This window comes from Pseudopipra pipra, chromosome 1, assembly GCF_036250125.1.
Source record: "Pseudopipra pipra isolate bDixPip1 chromosome 1, bDixPip1.hap1, whole genome shotgun sequence".
Classification (NCBI taxonomy): Eukaryota; Metazoa; Chordata; class Aves; order Passeriformes; family Pipridae; genus Pseudopipra; species Pseudopipra pipra.
Window position 1 is genome coordinate 80103536 of NC_087549.1, and position 17382 is coordinate 80120917.

Genomic DNA, 17382 nt, shown 5'->3' on the forward strand with positions numbered 1-17382 from the left:
ATCTCATCTCTAAATCAAGAGACTTTTCAAGCACTTTAAAATTTTCATCTGACATTCATATAGTTTAATGGATTTTAATGGATTTTAAAATTCCTCCTGCTAAGCGAACTATTAGTTTTTACAAATATGCAGAATAATGTCAAAGACCTAAGCAAGAATTTCCTACAAACTCATTAAAAGATAAAGAAACTCAAACACTGAAGCAAAGAAAAATCCAAACACCCAAACCATCATGGTTAATTACTTATGAAAACAAATGTTCTTCTGAAATGTAATGTCATGTATTTTTTTTCTAAATAGTTCAGCACAAATACAGAAATATGCTCTGTTCCGTTCCTGCTACCTTATATTAGACACTTGTGCATTGCATTGAGAATATTTTTGTCTGTGGGATTGTGGAAAAATGTTTTACTTTCAGATTAAAATTCTGACATACTTGTATTTTCCATTTTACAGTGCAAAACTGAAATTATTTTCTTGACTTCTAGTTTTGCCTTTGTTTTCTCTGAATAATTATTTTCTTCAGACTCCTGTGCATTCATAGGTGCTATAGCTAGAGAGGGCCACTAGTACATTAAATGATACAATCAATCTGGATGAGAAAAGCATCCTGCACATTAAAGGTCTTAGTAACACTAAATATTATTGCACTTTTCTTCAAAGGTATATCGGAAAAAGTGAGTAGGAGCAACTAGGTGGACTTCATGTCATCATATCAGGAACTAAGACTGCACTATGTGCACTTCAGGAGCTGTAATAGGAAGTCATTTGTCTGTCATTGTCTGCCTTTTCCTCTCATATCAACATATGAATAAAACTTTGTAGAGTGTGAGTGCACTCTCCCGTATCAATCACTAAAGCAGTAAAATGGAAGAAATCACAGGAATGGCAAATCTGTAAATGTTCAGGAGCCTTTTTGTTTTCTCTTGTTGCAAACTTATTATTGGCCTTGTCACTGAAATACATTGAAGTACAATTACACCATTCTCTCAAAAGTTGATAATAGACTGCTTTTTGTTTGTTTTTAATGTTCAGCTATTCTTTAGCTTTCAGTGGAGAAAATGTGCCCTATTTTGTTATGAATACAGAATGAAATGATTTTTTAGCAATTTTACATTGATAGTCCCTACAGGAAAGGGAATTACCAGAATAATGATCTTTATAAATCAGAGAACCATGCTAACACATTTTTAGCTCTGTTACAGATGAAGTTGATTTCATTCAGCCAGCACCATTTCTTTCAACAAATTTCCAAAAGACCATGTTTTATAATGGGAAGGGTCATCTGACAGTGTGGGACAGCTGGTGAAAGGATTTAATCTCCTATTTTTGTTGCCATGTAAGAGCTTACACATCATTTGCATTTCTAGAATGTCATTTCAATTTCTGTCTAAATACCCTAGCACTGTCATATGCAGATAAGAAGGTGGGAAGAGACTGCAATGCTGTGCCTCCCTGGCAGTGAGAATGTCCTCAGTTCAGCTGTAGTTGTGAGACTAATGAGAAATATTCTCAAATCCCCTTCTACTAATTCTGAATATAGCAGAGAGATATAGCAGCACCTATACATATGCACAGGGATGTAAAGCCACGGGAAGATCACCACTGTAGCAACAGAGAGATTATTGTGGAGATACAAACCTGAAAGATATGGGCAGCACCCACCTTTTTGGATCTGCTGATGTGTGTAGCTATTTAGCAAGTGTTGGTATCAGATGGATACAGAATTTGAAGTTCCAAATTGGTCCTCACTCCAATCAGCAGAGCAGTTAACAACTGAGTCATGATGCCGAAGCATGAGTGTGAATTGGATGTGTTGATTCATGCTGCAAAGTAAAGATAGTAAAGAAAGACAGGGGGAGACTCCTCTATTTCTTGCTGTCCTAAAGTCCTTAGCAGCTGCAAACGATCCCTGATAGAACAAATAATATTTTAGTTAAACATGTATTCTGAATGAGTAATGAGAAAATAATATAATCTTTTGCTTACTGCTAAGTTTCAATATATACTTCAAAGTGATTACTTCACTTTGGTTCCAATTTGAGGAAAAACTGTTTAATTGTTTTAATTGTTCAATTTTTTAATTTAATAACATTTTCTATTATAATGAAATTTAAAGGAAAGTATTCCAAAATTTGAATTTCCATTTTAAATAAATTATCTTTTAATTCAATCACTGCAATTCAGAGATTCTGATGTTTCATTTTCTCTATGAGAATTACATTAATCTGAATTTGGTGTCAAACTTAGTCTTTACTCCACCTTCAAAGAAGCATTATAAAACTGATAAAAGCATTATTCCAAGCCAGAGGACGTTTCACCCTTTCTTGCTGCTTTGTTTTATACTGGTCTTTTACCTAAGGACAGATTTCCTTTTGGACTTTAACATTGTTTGTTCTGGGATTTCCTTTATTTGAAAAGTCACTGTGACAAGTTTACTGGGTACTGACTATTCAAAGACAATATTTGGATCATGGTAGCTACACAACAGAAAAAGCAGCTGAAAATTTTGTTTTAAATAAATTCAGATTCTCCACTGCTTCAGGAATGACTTTGCCACCCCTATCAACAAGTATCCTGGAATGTGAAGATTTTAGCTGCCTGTCAGCCCAAGCTCCCATTTCCAGCCAGTGATACCCGGAAAACTATTTCTTCCAGGGCTCAGCTGAAAGCAAAGTAATCCGGAGTGGCACAGTCTAATAGCTCCTGCTCTATTTCAGTATTCAGAGGGACCTCAGGTGCATAATTCAGCCTCTTACAGAGGCAAGCATAGAAAATGAAGACTACACAGTTAAAGTAGTTCATTACTGATCCAAAGATCCGCATTTCCATCTACACCACTGTCAAAGAATCAATATGACATTCAGTAACACAAAGGCAATTTTTAGCTGTGTGCTGATTGCTCCATTTGGAGGAACTGATAAATGCAACTGAAATTAATACATTTTAGATACATGAAGGTAGAAAATCAATCTGGAAAGTTAGATTCTGTATCTCTTACATTTTCTATGTGCATACAGTAAATTCTTTGATTTTACGGTCTCTGTCCCTAATACTCAAAAATAACATTGATGTTAAAAATTTTAATATATTAAATGTACTTCCGTTATATGGATAATCCTTGTAGAAAATTTCATGAAAGAGCTAGCAGTTCTGTGTTCAGAGCAGGGGTTGAATACTGTGCACTAACTGATCCTGCACATAAGAATGGAGTTGAATGTGACTGACTAGCTTAGCCAAGCACAATCCTTTCTCTGCAGGAATGATATACAATAATATGGAAAAAGTACAGTGTAACTATAATATTTAAAAAATTATCATAATGAAACACAGAGGGGGATTAAAACATTTCTTTGCAGACAAGCCATATTCTAGCATTCCCTTGCTAGTGAATGTTTTTGACTTCATGATGACTTGACATTGCATAATAAAATCTTGGTGGGAGGGAGTAATAGATGATATGGTAAACCACATATATTAAACTAACTCCTTTATATATCTCCTTCTTAGGAAAGATCAGTGAATGTTTCCATAATCAAGACTTCATCAGAAGTTCCCAATTGCCAGAATTTTTTTTTTCAGAGAGAAACAGAGAAAGTCATTAAAATTAAAGTTAGGGAAACAAGTGCAAGGTCAAAGTAGCCATTTTACATTTATCTGCCGATGATCTCATTGTTCTCCCTTTTACTTGGTTAGCAACAAGCTTCTTTAGCCTTACTTTAGTCTTTAACTAATACTGTTTTTCAAAAAGTAATGCATCCTGCAGTCACAAGACAATAAAGGTAATACTTCTGTTCTTCTGGATGCTGATGTCTTGTCTTAATGGCTTAAAATACATTTGAATGATCCTGCTACTATGGTAAGAAAATTAATGTGACTGACAGGAGAAGTATGGGAATTATCCTTCCTCAGGCTATTTGAAAGAATAAATGGTTTCTAACTCTGCCATGATGGACCTCTTCTGGATTGGTCTGAGGAGGAAGGGCTGTATCTGAGCTTTGGTTTCAGGAGAGATGGGATCCTGGTGCCTGGTGCAGGGTCACACCTATATACTTAGAGGCATGTAGTGATACTCTTGCTTCACAGTAGGTATCTATTTTGCTCAGTAATCTTTCAGCAGAAATCTAAAGCTGATCTCTGCTCTACTACTGAGAGCTGCTCCTTCCCTCTCTTCCTCTGAACAGCGAAAAAAGAGGAGAGACTGAATTATTGATCTTATTTCTGAATATGTGTGAAATTTATGTAGGGGACAACCAAAAGAACAGGTAAGATTTGCATACATTTTCAGAGAGACAAGGAAACAGCCTTGTAGTTAGAAACAGCCCAATGTCTATGGGCTTGATGGTTTTGTTTCTACTCCTTTCCTCATGCAAAAGATAAGAAGATTGGGAAAAGAGCAATATGTTCAGCCTGTATCTCCTTGCATGTTGTTCTTGTAAACCAATCAAATAAAAAATCTCCCTACTCTGTCCTCAAGGACTCACTTCAACAGAAAAACCTATCAGTGACAAAACTAGTAAAGTTCTCTGATTCCTTCTGTCTTGCCTAGAAGAATTTGCCTGAAAGCGCACACAATAGAAAGAGGAGGGAATTGATATTCACAGAAAATTCAGTTACTGAGACACTTATGAGGTTTGACAGTATGAAACCTTTGTTCTGGAGAAACAAAAACATAACCAGTCAGGAAGGATATGAGCTTAGCCAGGCAGATGAACCATGTGTAAATTCTGGCTAGCAGTCTGGGTCATCCCAGCTGTGCAAGCTGAGGGACGAGTTTGTACCAGTTCCTGGCACTGTGCTGTTTCAGATCCTGATTTGGTAAGCCTCCTCTTAGCATGAGGGAGAAATGTTTAATTTTAGCTGCATTTTATGAGTCTTTAACATTCTGCTTATGTTAATCATATGGGAGTGAGCAACAATAGTTGTCTCTTCATTGTATTCCCCAAGTTTTTCTCCATATAATTGTTTTTATATTGTTTTAAATTGTTTTAATTGTGTTTATACTTTATCAAAATCTGAATTGGAAGGACGAGGTGTTAGGGGAGATGAGAATATAAAAAGCCACATCCCAAAGGAAGGAAATGTTGTCGCTAGAGAGGGAAAAGGCACCAGATGTTTTTATTTGAGAGAAATAAACAAAGAAAATAAGCTTGCAATGTATGGCCCAGTAAAAATGAAGAGAAACTAATTAAAAATAGTCTTGATGTCATGCAAAATTCTCTTTTAAGTTTTTTTATTTAGGTGACAGATTTTTGTATTATTTGGAGGAAATCATGGTCTTCATAGCAATATAGCTATCTCTGTTTACCTCACTGTTTATTTTCATCTGAATTGTACATAGTCAAATGTTTGAATTGCTGATGATTTTTTTCTGTTTCTACAGTGACACTGTGTCACTTCAGAACTATTACTCAGAGGTTCCTGTTTGTCTTCTCTGACTTCAGAATAAAAAATTTTCCCTATACTGTCAAAGAATTAAGACTATTCCTTTCTATATGTGTAGGCATGTATGCACTTGTATAGAGAATTTTTATGTAAAATTATGAAATGTAAACCCACGGAATTTTCACGGTACTTCTTAAGTCAGTTTGAAATGGAGAATTTATTCTTTAGGTAAACAACAGTGTTATTAGAACAGATGCAAAAAATGGTAAACAAATCAAGCAAGTATTACTCCTCTGTTTCATGCATCTCTTGATTTAGCATCATATAATAGTCATATATGCATTTTTATTTGAAGTCCTTTAGCAAGTGCAGCACCTATGCAACAGATGTCCACAGAAAAATCACACACTAAAATGAACACCAAGCACAAAATCACCTGTCCTTACTCTGGTTTCTCAGAGGACTCAGGGGATTATCCACTAGCATGGACTGCAGATGGCCATTTTGGGATGCAGAGCAGTGGTGGGCCTTTATTCATGCTGGTATACAAGCTTTTGATTCATAACTAACCACACCATCTCATAAAGAAGGGAATGAATCAACAGAAGAAAGAAAGGGAGCTTTAAATATTGGCTTTTTATTTTTATTCTTTTTGCCTGCTTTGGAGACAGTTTTGTGCAAGTTTAGAGTTGATTCTGTTTTCAAAGTCTTCTAAAAGTGCTTTGATTCCAACTAAGCATTTTTCATAATGTCATTCCAAACAACGTTATTATTCAGATGACTCTCTCATGCATGAACAAAGTAGTTCAAATGGCTTGTAAATATATTAGCAGGGCAAATATGTATTAACTTGCTGCCTTAGGTTATGAGCCTTCTTTTAAAGGAAGATAATATTTGTGTAGAGTGAATAGCTTTATTGAATTATAACATATAATGCAGCATTACATGCTGTCGATAAATGACATCTTGTTTCTGTAATGGTTGTACTTGAGGAGAGACACCATAATCACAGAAAAGCAGCTACTTAGACTAGAAGTTCTGGAAACTTTATCAAATCTTTCTTTCTTTTTTTTTATTCCACCCCCAGATTGATGACTGAAAATAGAACTCTGTTTTGCCAATACCATTTTGTTCTAGTAATGTGGCTTTCAGTAAATTTAGGTGCAAAATCTAAGAAATGTTCTATTCTCTTGTACACTAAAACTGATGTTAAGCCCCTCAAGACCTGAAACAAACTTTGCAATTTTTTGTTTTAGTTGTTAATCAGTAGCTGTAGCTGGACAGTTATGATTAAGCACTGTGAACATTGTATGCTTGGCTAATCTTCTGTTTTAAGGAAAAGTGAAGACAACTCCAAGATGAATGGGCAGTCTGGACAAGAGCCACCAGGAGAAAAGTCAGCAAAACTAAGAGCAGTAACTAAGCAAAAACTGATTCCAGCAGTGAGCAATCACAATCACTAACTCATTGACCATCTACTCAAAATGGATCCCAGACTCAAATGAAGGGAAGAACCGTGCATGCAGACTAATTAACATGAGAAGCAAGAGATATAACTAGCAAATAGAAGTTACCATTTGATTTCACAGGTTCTACAGGACATATATATATTAGATAAACAGACCAAAAGTGACTTTTCCACATATGGCACTTTTGACAGTACTGCAATGCTGCAGGGTTGGCAGATGGAGCAATTATATATTTTCTAGCTAGGAAGTAACCTTTAAAGTAAGACTCTAATGTAACATAGAATATGGTATGATTTAAAAAATCTCTCCTTGAGTTCTTGCTAGGTAATAACTTTCAATATTTTATCTGTTGGACTATTGAGACTAGTTTCCTCTAATTAATATATCTATAAAGCAGTCCTCTGGCATTCAACTACTGCTTATGTGAATATATCTGAGTCGAGTTGTTTGATGAACAACAAATTAAGTTGGTTTGGTTTGTGTTTTTTTTTTAATTGAGACATTATATGGCTTCATTTTGCCATTGAGAAATCAGAAAAAAATCCCTAAAAAATAACTTGGAGGGTTGTTTTTTGGTTTGTTTGTTTATTTTTTTTTTGTTCTCTTTTTATCATTTTTGGTTTAAGTACATTCTCATAAACAGTAAAAGCATGCATTATTTAAAGAAGATATTCAAATCCAAGGTATGTTGAACTATCGTCTCTATTATGGACCTGTGTTTTCATATTCTAACCTGTGCCTCACAGAATTTTTTCACTAAGAGTTTTGTTTACTGAGATGTTTTTAACAGTACACTGGAGCTTTGTCCTTCATTGAATGTACCTCAGTATTCAACCTGATAGCTTGTGTTTCTCATTTAATGATATCATCCAACCAGACAAAAACAAAGAAAAGAATGCTACTGTGAATTTATGAATGTGAATTGATCATTATGCAACATCTTACATTTTCATTTAACTTGTGGTTACAAGGGTACTACAAATAAAGTATTCAGTGGATTTATATTCAAGATATGTCTCATGACTTGTTTGGTCATGACATACAAGTATCTGTAGCTAACCTTGGATATGCTACTATTAAAAATTAGCTAATGTATAAATAAACTGTTCTTGGACAATATACTCAAAAATATGAAGATGCAAGTTATTAAATGACTCAGGCATTCATAGTTTCCTTACCATTGTGTATGGTAGACCTTTGGTAGCAAGAATAATACTAGTGTATTATGGTTTCCTGAAACTCATGGTTAGTTTAATATATCTATTAAGAGCCAGTATAGCTATTCACTGACATGAAAACAGCAGTAAGGTTTAATAAGAACTTAGCATAATATAACATACATAATAAATCTTTTTCATTTCAAATTCAGAATTTAAAAATGTGGTGATAAAAATGCAGTATTCCTTCCACAACATCAAGAAGAAACCAGGCAAATTATCATTCTTAATGAGGATTCATAACTTCCTTTATCCTATGCTGGTAGTTACATATATTTACTCTCAGATTTAATCTGAATACACCACAGTGATACACCACAGTAATTATTATTCTTTGGGTTTTTCACTCTTAAATTATGTGAATTAAAGGTGCTGACAAATGAGAATGTACTGAAAATGAATGTATATAATGTCAGTGATGATAGCTGCTTCCATTCCTCTTATTCTCCCTCCCTATTTATTTGTCTTGTCTATGTGAATCAGTGGAGAGAGGGAAGATGGGTTTTTCTTCTCTGAGGATGTCTGTCAACTGTATATTCTGCCCTTAGTTTTAAAGACTTGAGGTGGTGCCATCTGTGTTTCTTCATGTAGAGGCCAAGTCACTGTTAGTAAGAAGAGTGAGGTACATCTCTCTGCAACAGCTAGAACCATAATGGTCTGTAGCAGTCTACTGTGGGACTTGAGGAGTAAGTGTTGGAAACTTTCTGGTCTCTTTTCCAAAATACTTCCTTCCCAACTGGATTTTCCTTCTTATTATCGCTTCTCTTGTTTAAGCATCAGACAGTACAACTGAATGGTTCTTTGCTAGGAGTTTCTACGGAATTTCTTCTTGTCTGTTTCTGTCCTCTCCTATATCTTTTTCCAGTTTCCTCCTAATTTATATTTTTCCCTTTTTTAATTTTTTTTTCTCTCTCCAATTCCTTCTTTTCCTCTTTTTCTACCACAATATGAATAGAATAGCAGAGATTAGGAAAATCCTGCCATGGCGCATATAAACTGAGTAGTTATGATTATTTTTGTTATTAACTTCTCATAAACTATTTCATAAGATCACAGACTTGTTTAGGTTTAAAGGGACCTCTTGAGATCATCTACTCTAATGTTTATCTATCTGAGGAAAGTCAGCTACAGCAGATTTTCAGACTGTGTTTAGTTGGGTTTTGGATATCTCCAACAATGGAGACTCCACAATCTCTCTAGTGTCCTATTCCATAGTTTGACCACCCTCACAGTAAAAAAAAGCAGGCAGATGGAATCTCATGTTCTTCAGTTTATGCTCATTGCCTCTTGTCCTGTTACTGGGTATCACTGCAAAAGTCCATCTCTCTCATCCTCATCACTTCCCATCATGTATTTATAGACATCAGTACAATCCTCACAAACCCTTGCTTTTCAAGCCTGAACAGTCCCAGTTATCTGTGCCCTTTACTGTGCAAAGACACAAGAAAATGCAAAGCTGACTCCTTTGAACTGGATAGGCTCAAGTGTAGCTGAAGCAAACACTTATAACTGTGACAATAACTAATCAACTGGAGCAATTTGCAGTGTTGAATAATTTATTTTAAATCAATGAATTTGCCCTGGAAAGGGACTTGGCTACTCATAAGATACATGGGACAATGAATATCTTAATTTCAATGTGTTTAACAATTAATGCCTTGTTGAAGTAAAATTTTCTATAGCTGTTGAAACCTGACTTTCCAAAATATGGCCACTTGCACTTTCTAAGTGCGACCATGAAAAACACATAACAAAAATTATAGCAAAAAAAATAAATTGCAGCCTCAAACCAACCAAAGTTAATTTCACACTCACTTTATTTCTTCTCTTCCCATTCTCCTCTGACTCATTTTCATTCTCATTTTCTTCATCTTCTATGTGTTCTACTAATACTACTTAACCCATTCCAAAGAGGTGCATTTGGTTTGATGTTTATAAGACTGTCATGGGAAATGTATTTCAGTATTCTCAAAAAAGAAAAAAAAGAAAATTTAACAATAATAAACTTTGATATCACCTTGCTATATCTGTGATGCTTCTTGACATCAGAGACAGCACTTCCACATTGTGTGTCCAAAAATGTGTGTGTCCAGAACAGAAGATCCCACAGGCCATAGATGATCAGTAAGCGTGAGAGAACACAACAGATACCTTGAGTCATTGACAAATTAAGTAGTAAAATGATCCTATGGAGTTGGCCTACCAACAGATGCTTTTTTACTCTTTTCAGAATTATTGTTTAGTAAAGTGAAAACTAAATAATTTTGTAAGAAGATTGGTTTATGGGCATGTTATGTGCTTTACAGCTGGAAGCTGTACATGCTTGTTGGAGTTTACAGCTCTTAATAAGCACTACTAGTGCTTCCCCATGATTTTGTTAATTTTAAATTACATCGGTCTCTTTATTAAGAATTATACTTGTTTGGATTAGTTTATTTCAAAGAGATGGAAGAAAGTACATATATTTAAATCCAGTACCTTCTCTTTTTTTTTGAGTCATTGCTCAATGAATTAATATTCTCTTCAGTACTTTAACAGCATGGTTATATATTTCCATGAGAGTGATAGAATTACATCAGTTTAGCTCACACACCTCCTGTGTTATCAGAAGTTTCTGCAAGACATCTTTTTAACTGCATCACCTCAGAAAATGACAGAGTACCATACAAAAGGCTTTTCTTAGGAAACCATAACTGTAGAGTGGTTGAAATAAATTCAGACATGTTAAGTATTACATACACCTTCTTGGAAGATGGTAGCAGTAAGAAAGAGCTTGCTTTCTACTCTTTCAAGTTTTTTGTCGCTTTCCTATTACAAGCAAGATTAAAGAAGCAGAAAATGTTATTTTATAGGTATCATATAAATAGAGAGCTCATCTGTTAAGTCAGAAAAGCCCTTATTAATGTGGCGGCCCCATAGCCTGGGTGCATACATATGCCATATCATATGACAGGGCATTGCTTGCTGCACAGCCTTCTGGCTTCAGACATATGTCATTTCATATAACCACACACATAGGGCTAGTTCAAACAATGCCTTCTGACAATAGGTATGTATTCAGGGAAATAGTTATTATCATAGTACACAAATACTGTTATATTTGTGTCTGGTGTCGACAAGGAGAGAACTTTTTTGCCCGTAGTATTTCCTTTAAAATATGTCATATTTTTACCTCTGATTGTTGAGATGTGTTGTTAGGATGTGTTAGGATATGTTATGCCTTCAGAGAAGCAGTAACTTTCCAACTTGAAGTGCTGGGTGGTGGGGCATGGGTGGTAGAGCAGAAGAGGTACTACAAGTGATTTTATAATTTCCTGTTTCAATTCAATAAGAACAAACCCCTTAACATTTTTTTCTGACCCTCAAGCAACATGAGGTTTAAATCTTGTCAATTAAGTTCTACTGGATACATGTATGCATTATATTCCTATCTTCCATTATGTTGGTATTACAGCCATGATAAACTGATGAAATGTTTTTGGTTTTAGTTGTGTTGTTTTATCCTGAAGCTTCATGCTCCCGCAGAGTAGCACACTGTTAACTGTTGATAACTGTCCTTTACTGTCAGTTTGACTGTTGTTGGTTTTGTTGGTTTGTTTTGGGGATTTTTGGTGTAGTTTTCCTTTTTTTTTTTTTCCACAAGCTACTACTTGTTTTATGAAATGGAGAAAGGGAATTTTCAGTTTACTGTCATTGTCTTGAACAAGAAAAAAAGAATCAATTATTTTGTTTGGGGCTCTTTTACATAAGGGAACTATGAATCCTGTGAGCGGTTTCTTATTTTAGCCACAGATATCTTTCTTACTTTCTTGGATTTTGAAGGGATTTATTTCTTATTTCTTTCAAATTTTTGGAACACAAACTTTAGCCCTTTATTTCTCTACCTGGAGAGTAAAAAGAAAGGTTTATTTACCTTTCTTTTTTTATGGAGGTCTATGGAAAGATTTTGTGAGCTGCTATATAGATATGTTTAAATTGTTTTTTCTGCCAAAAACTTCGGTAAAATATAGTTAAGTAAGACAAGTTTGAAGGGATATTTGGACGGAAGAATTAACACACACTTTAATATATTTTCTATTCTTCCAAATTGAATTTATTATTGTTATTAATAAAAAAGATTTAAATATAAATTTAATTGCTCTTTATTTCCCTTTTACAGTCAACACATTTTTATCTACAGTAAACATATCATTTTCCTTATAAAATCATTATCAGTTTCTCTTATTTACTTTTAAAAAACAGTGGCAGAAAAGAAATATTGTGAATGTCATTAGAATATGAAAAAAAGGGGAAGAAACTGTGGTACATACATGTTGTTACTCCTAATCTGTGAGAGTGACAGGGCTATTTGAGGTAATGTACCTGAAACTGAAACTAAGAAGCAACATAAAATAAACAGTTTGGTGAATAAGACAGTAATATATAGAGAATTACAATACAAATCTATATGAAATAGAAAAAAATTTGAATAAACACTGTCCTAAATTCTATCTCAAGTTAGACATGAAACATTAATTTCTGTATCATTAGCCTAAAAATGACAAACTCATAGGAAATTAACCCTCTTTTTTTTTTCAATACTGTTATTCATTTGGTGTTTACGAACCTTTACTAGTATTTGAACAACTGACAAGAACATTTCTGTATATGACAAAAGTTTAAGTGTGTTCTCACTTAAATATATTTATGGAGGCAAAGATAATAAAAATTATTTATTTTTTTTTTTAATTCCAGCAGGTTTTAACATTTTTAATAGAGTTGTGTCCTAACAAAGCAACTATTCAGGTAAACTGATATTGATATTTAAATAATAAAATCGTATTGAAATATTATGTAGGAACAACAAAAGGAACATCAAGGAAAATTTCGCATTTATATTGAGAAACTAATAATGACTAATTAAATTAATGACTAATTAATTAAACAATTGTAATGAAATGAAATTATTAAAACTAATAAAATGTTAGCCATGATATTTTTAGATTTAATATTGTGTGCTCACAGAGGATTGTAATTAAAGGAGTTCTCATTTATGGGACATTGTGAGCATCAGTACACGCAATTTTTCTATAAGTGCAATGTTCAGGTTTTGTTTAGTTACTGTAGCTATTTAATCCAAGTATCTTTTAAAGCTTTAACAGTAAAAAAAAAAAAGTACACATGTGCTGGAAAGAATTGTCATTCTTTAAATGAGTCAGGGTGGTATTTTTCCGGTTGACATCAATTTGCTGGAATTCCTTTATCCTCATGGAGCTGAATGTCTTCATTCGCAGTCAGAACTTGTCAAAAAAAAAAAGAAAAAAAAAATTTTTTATTTATCAATTACAAATGTATCCAAATTACCCTCACTCTTGGCCTCTATTTTTTTTTTTTTAGTAAGTTGGCTGTTTGTCTATTCCTTTCAAAACATGTTTGTTTTTTTTTATTGAACTTGACTTCTCTTTTCATGCAACGAATCACTTCTTCAGGCCGTTTAAAAACACAGCCTCAAAACAGAAATATTAAAACAATTTTATCTTACAAATGCGCTGTCAAAAGGATGAATGTGGTAACTCTGATCGCTTTGCATCACTTTGTATGGTTTTGGTATGTGGTACTGGTTTTTGGGAAAAGAAGGAGAAAGGGGAATATAATCTGCATAGCAATAGACAGACTCTTTATTGTAACTGGTATCAAAGTTTGGGTTTATTCTATTGTTCTACAAAGATTCAAGTCACGTCACAGAAACCTCGCCTTACAAAATAATTTTCAGAGGAAAACAGTATAAGCTACATTTCAATAAGAAAAATGGGGAAGGACAATGTTATACAGAGATAATTAAGTGTGTATGTGGACTTCCAATATTTTGATACATAAATTTGCATGGGAAAAAATCTTGGAAATGTAAAACTTTAATAATTTATTTTTTCCACAAGCATTTTCCACAATTTACACAATTTCCTTACCACCAATTAAACCCAAATATATTTAATCTCATTTTAGACTTTCAGGTGTTTTTTTCAGTATACGTAACTCAAATTCCGTTATTGTCAGAAGAGGGGGTGACATGGGTCACCTGGTTAGAAAGTTGACCTTCCTTTTCCTTACTTTTCATGCCATCAAATCTTCAGAAATTTGAAAAATCTTTGTTGTCACATAAGAAATTAATATTTGGGTTTATATTTATGTGTGTATTTTTCTCATAAAGTTTTAGGCAATTTCTTTTAATGATTAAGAGATTTATCTTCAGGGGAGTATACTTGCTGCAATCAGGAAAAGCTATATAAAATAAACTGGTGAGAACTCATAAAGGACGATTAAATTATCCAATAATGGAGTTTTAAAACTGAAACCTTATTTTAAAGAACATCAGAGATGCATTATAATCAACGAAGGCTACAAGTGCAAATATTTCCTCTTGAGCCTATAATATCTTAACATTATTTTTGTAACTTTTAAGTGAAAAAAACAAGCCACTTTTGTTTTAAAGGCATGGCATGTTGTCTGTAAGTAAAATACTCATTTGAGGAAACGTTACCCTTTCAGTATAGAGGAAAATCAAGAATCATTTGCTAATTATAAAATGGAGATGCCAGACTTACCACTATCTAACTTAAATTATGCTGACTAGTTTTCTCTAAACAGCTCCTCTAGCACCAGAACAAGCAAACTTTGAAAATGACAGTTCAGAAACATCCATGGGGGCAGATGTACAATGTAAATACCCACGATTAACCTCAGATACTGCTAATATTAACCTTCAATTCACAGAAATGCAAGTGAAGTAAACAGCTTTTCTCTACAGATGAGCTAGAATTAAAGCACTTCCTACCTTCTGCTCTGTTGCCTGCAGGTGTTTCTAAAATAAGCTGGTACATAAATACCTGTGTTGTCATGTCTGTGCCAGTAAAAGCAAAGATGAAGTATGATGCTGAACCAGTGTCATCTACCTTTCTTGTCAATGTGTGGTTGATGTCTAAAATTTGTTTCACATTATAAACAGGCAACACAAGTATTTATCAAGTTCATATTCTTAAACTTGATAAATTCCCTTTTAGATCACACAAAGTGAAAAGATTATAATGGCAAAAAGAGCAGGGAGAAGGGTTTTGTAAAAGTCAGTGGGAAATGAAAGGAAAGGTCAGGAAGTATGAGAGCAATCCATGGATGTTGTTTCCTTTGCTCCCAAAGCCCAGTATATCCTTTGTCCTCTTACCTGGCCATTCTGTCAGCTTTCAAACACTTACCTGCATTATCTGAGTTTCCTATTGTTACCATAACTGAGATTTTAGCTTGAATTGTAAACTTGCTTTAAGTTTGTGAGAGGGGTAGAAAGGTTATCAAACTCTCTTAAGGCTCTCATTACATGGAATGCATAGATACTGGTGAAGCAGAAGAGAAGACAATATTGTCACAAGAAGAAGTGAGTATTAACTGGTCATTAAAAAAGTGAGAAATATAAAATAAAATTCTTCAGAAAGATAAGAAATATATTAAAATTTATTAGAGGACTTACAGGAAATGGATCCCTAAGAAATCAAACAGAAAAAAATTATGCAACTAGTTTGCAGAAACAGCTAAGTGCAGGAATATAGCTTTCCTATTAAAAAGGCAAACTATGTCATCTAAATGTTGTATTATCTGAACTGCTGAGTATTGCAATAAATAATACCAAAATTTGTGGTTAAAAAAGCTCAGACACTGAATAACTTTATGAAGATAAAGGCTATGCAATACCACGTGTAGGTAATTTTATTTCAGACCATCTTCTCCCACTTCCATACTTGAATAATCCAAAATTTAACTACTTCTTTATAGAACTATCTCTTTCAGATAACTGTTTAAAATTTGCTTATAATTTTCACACAATATGAATAAATATTTACTCATCTTTCATCACATTGTCATATAATTTTGTTTCTTTAGTGGATAGCAAGAAATAGAATGCTTGAGGGGAAAAAGAATACCTTTGAGTAAAAAAAGTAGATGTTTTGTTTGTGTGTCTTGAAATTTTTTATACAATGGATATAATTGCTACTAATCTCTTATGTTTTCAGCTAAGTCTTGTAGCCATCTGGTAAAGGTTTTTATGCTTTGATGTTTATCAAAGCCCTGTAGAGAATGATAAAAAAAGATCAGGTAGATCTTTTGCAGTACTTCTGGTAAGTCCACTTGACTTGTGTGTATAAGGGAGGGTAAGGGGGACAAGGAGGTATTTATGGCTTCATTTTTGTAATAGTCTAGCTTTTCTTTAATAATGATTTTTTAAGTTTTCTTATAACAATTCACTTTGTAAGTAGGCACTCATCATAAAACTTTTTGAATTTTGTTTTAAAAAAATATGATTTTCCTCACTTAACAATAAACCTTCAGGGTTTTTTAATTTTTAAGTTTCTTCTGCAGGAATTACCAAAGTTATAATGAATTAAAATTTGCAAAACATTAAGGGAAGGGAAGGGAAGGGAAGGGAAGGGAAGGGAAGGGAAGGGAAGGGAAGGGAAGGGAAGGGAAGGGAAGGGAAGGGAAGGGAAGGGAAGGGAAGGGAAGGGAAGGGAAGGGAAGGGAAGGGAAGGGAAGGGAAGGGAAGGGAAGGGAAGGGAAGGGAAGGGAAGGGAAGGGAAGGGAAGGGAAGGGAAGGGAAGGGAAGGGAAGGGAAGGGAAGGGAAGGGAAGGGAAGGGAAGGGAAGGGAAGGGAAGGGAAGGGAAGGGAAGGGAAGGGAAGGGAAGGGAAGGGAAGGGAAGGGAAGGGAAGGGAAGGGAAGGGAAGGGAAGGGAAGGGAAGGGAAGGGAAGGGAAGGGAAGGGAAGGGAAGGGAAGGGAAGGGAAGGGAAGGGAAGGGAAGGGAAGGGAAGGGAAGGGAAGGGAAGGGAAGGGAAGGGAAGGGAAGGGAAGGGAAGGGAAGGGAAGGGAAGGGAAGGGGGACTTATGCTAGTAGACATGGAAATAAGAAGAATCTATTCTTGTGTCAAAAGCAAGGTAAATGTTATAAGTATTTGCAAAGGACTGAAACTTTCTGTGTGAGCAGAGGCAAAGTGGAGAAAGGAAAAGAAAGTGTGAACATGTGAATTTCCACGTTTGAAGTGGATGAAACATTCAGGAGGTTTCCTCTTCAAATGCAGTTTCATTCCCCGTACAACTGTGCCCTACAGTTTGTGCACTGCTCCTTAACGAGGGTTAAGTGCAATAAGCCACTCTTTATCTTGTAACCGAACAAGGGAAGCATCTGAAGGATAGGAATGTGGTAAAGAAGTGTTCAAGGACTTTCATTCACTTTGAGGATGTGCCTGCCTATGTCGGAATGCACTCAAACTTTGATGATTATATTATCTCTG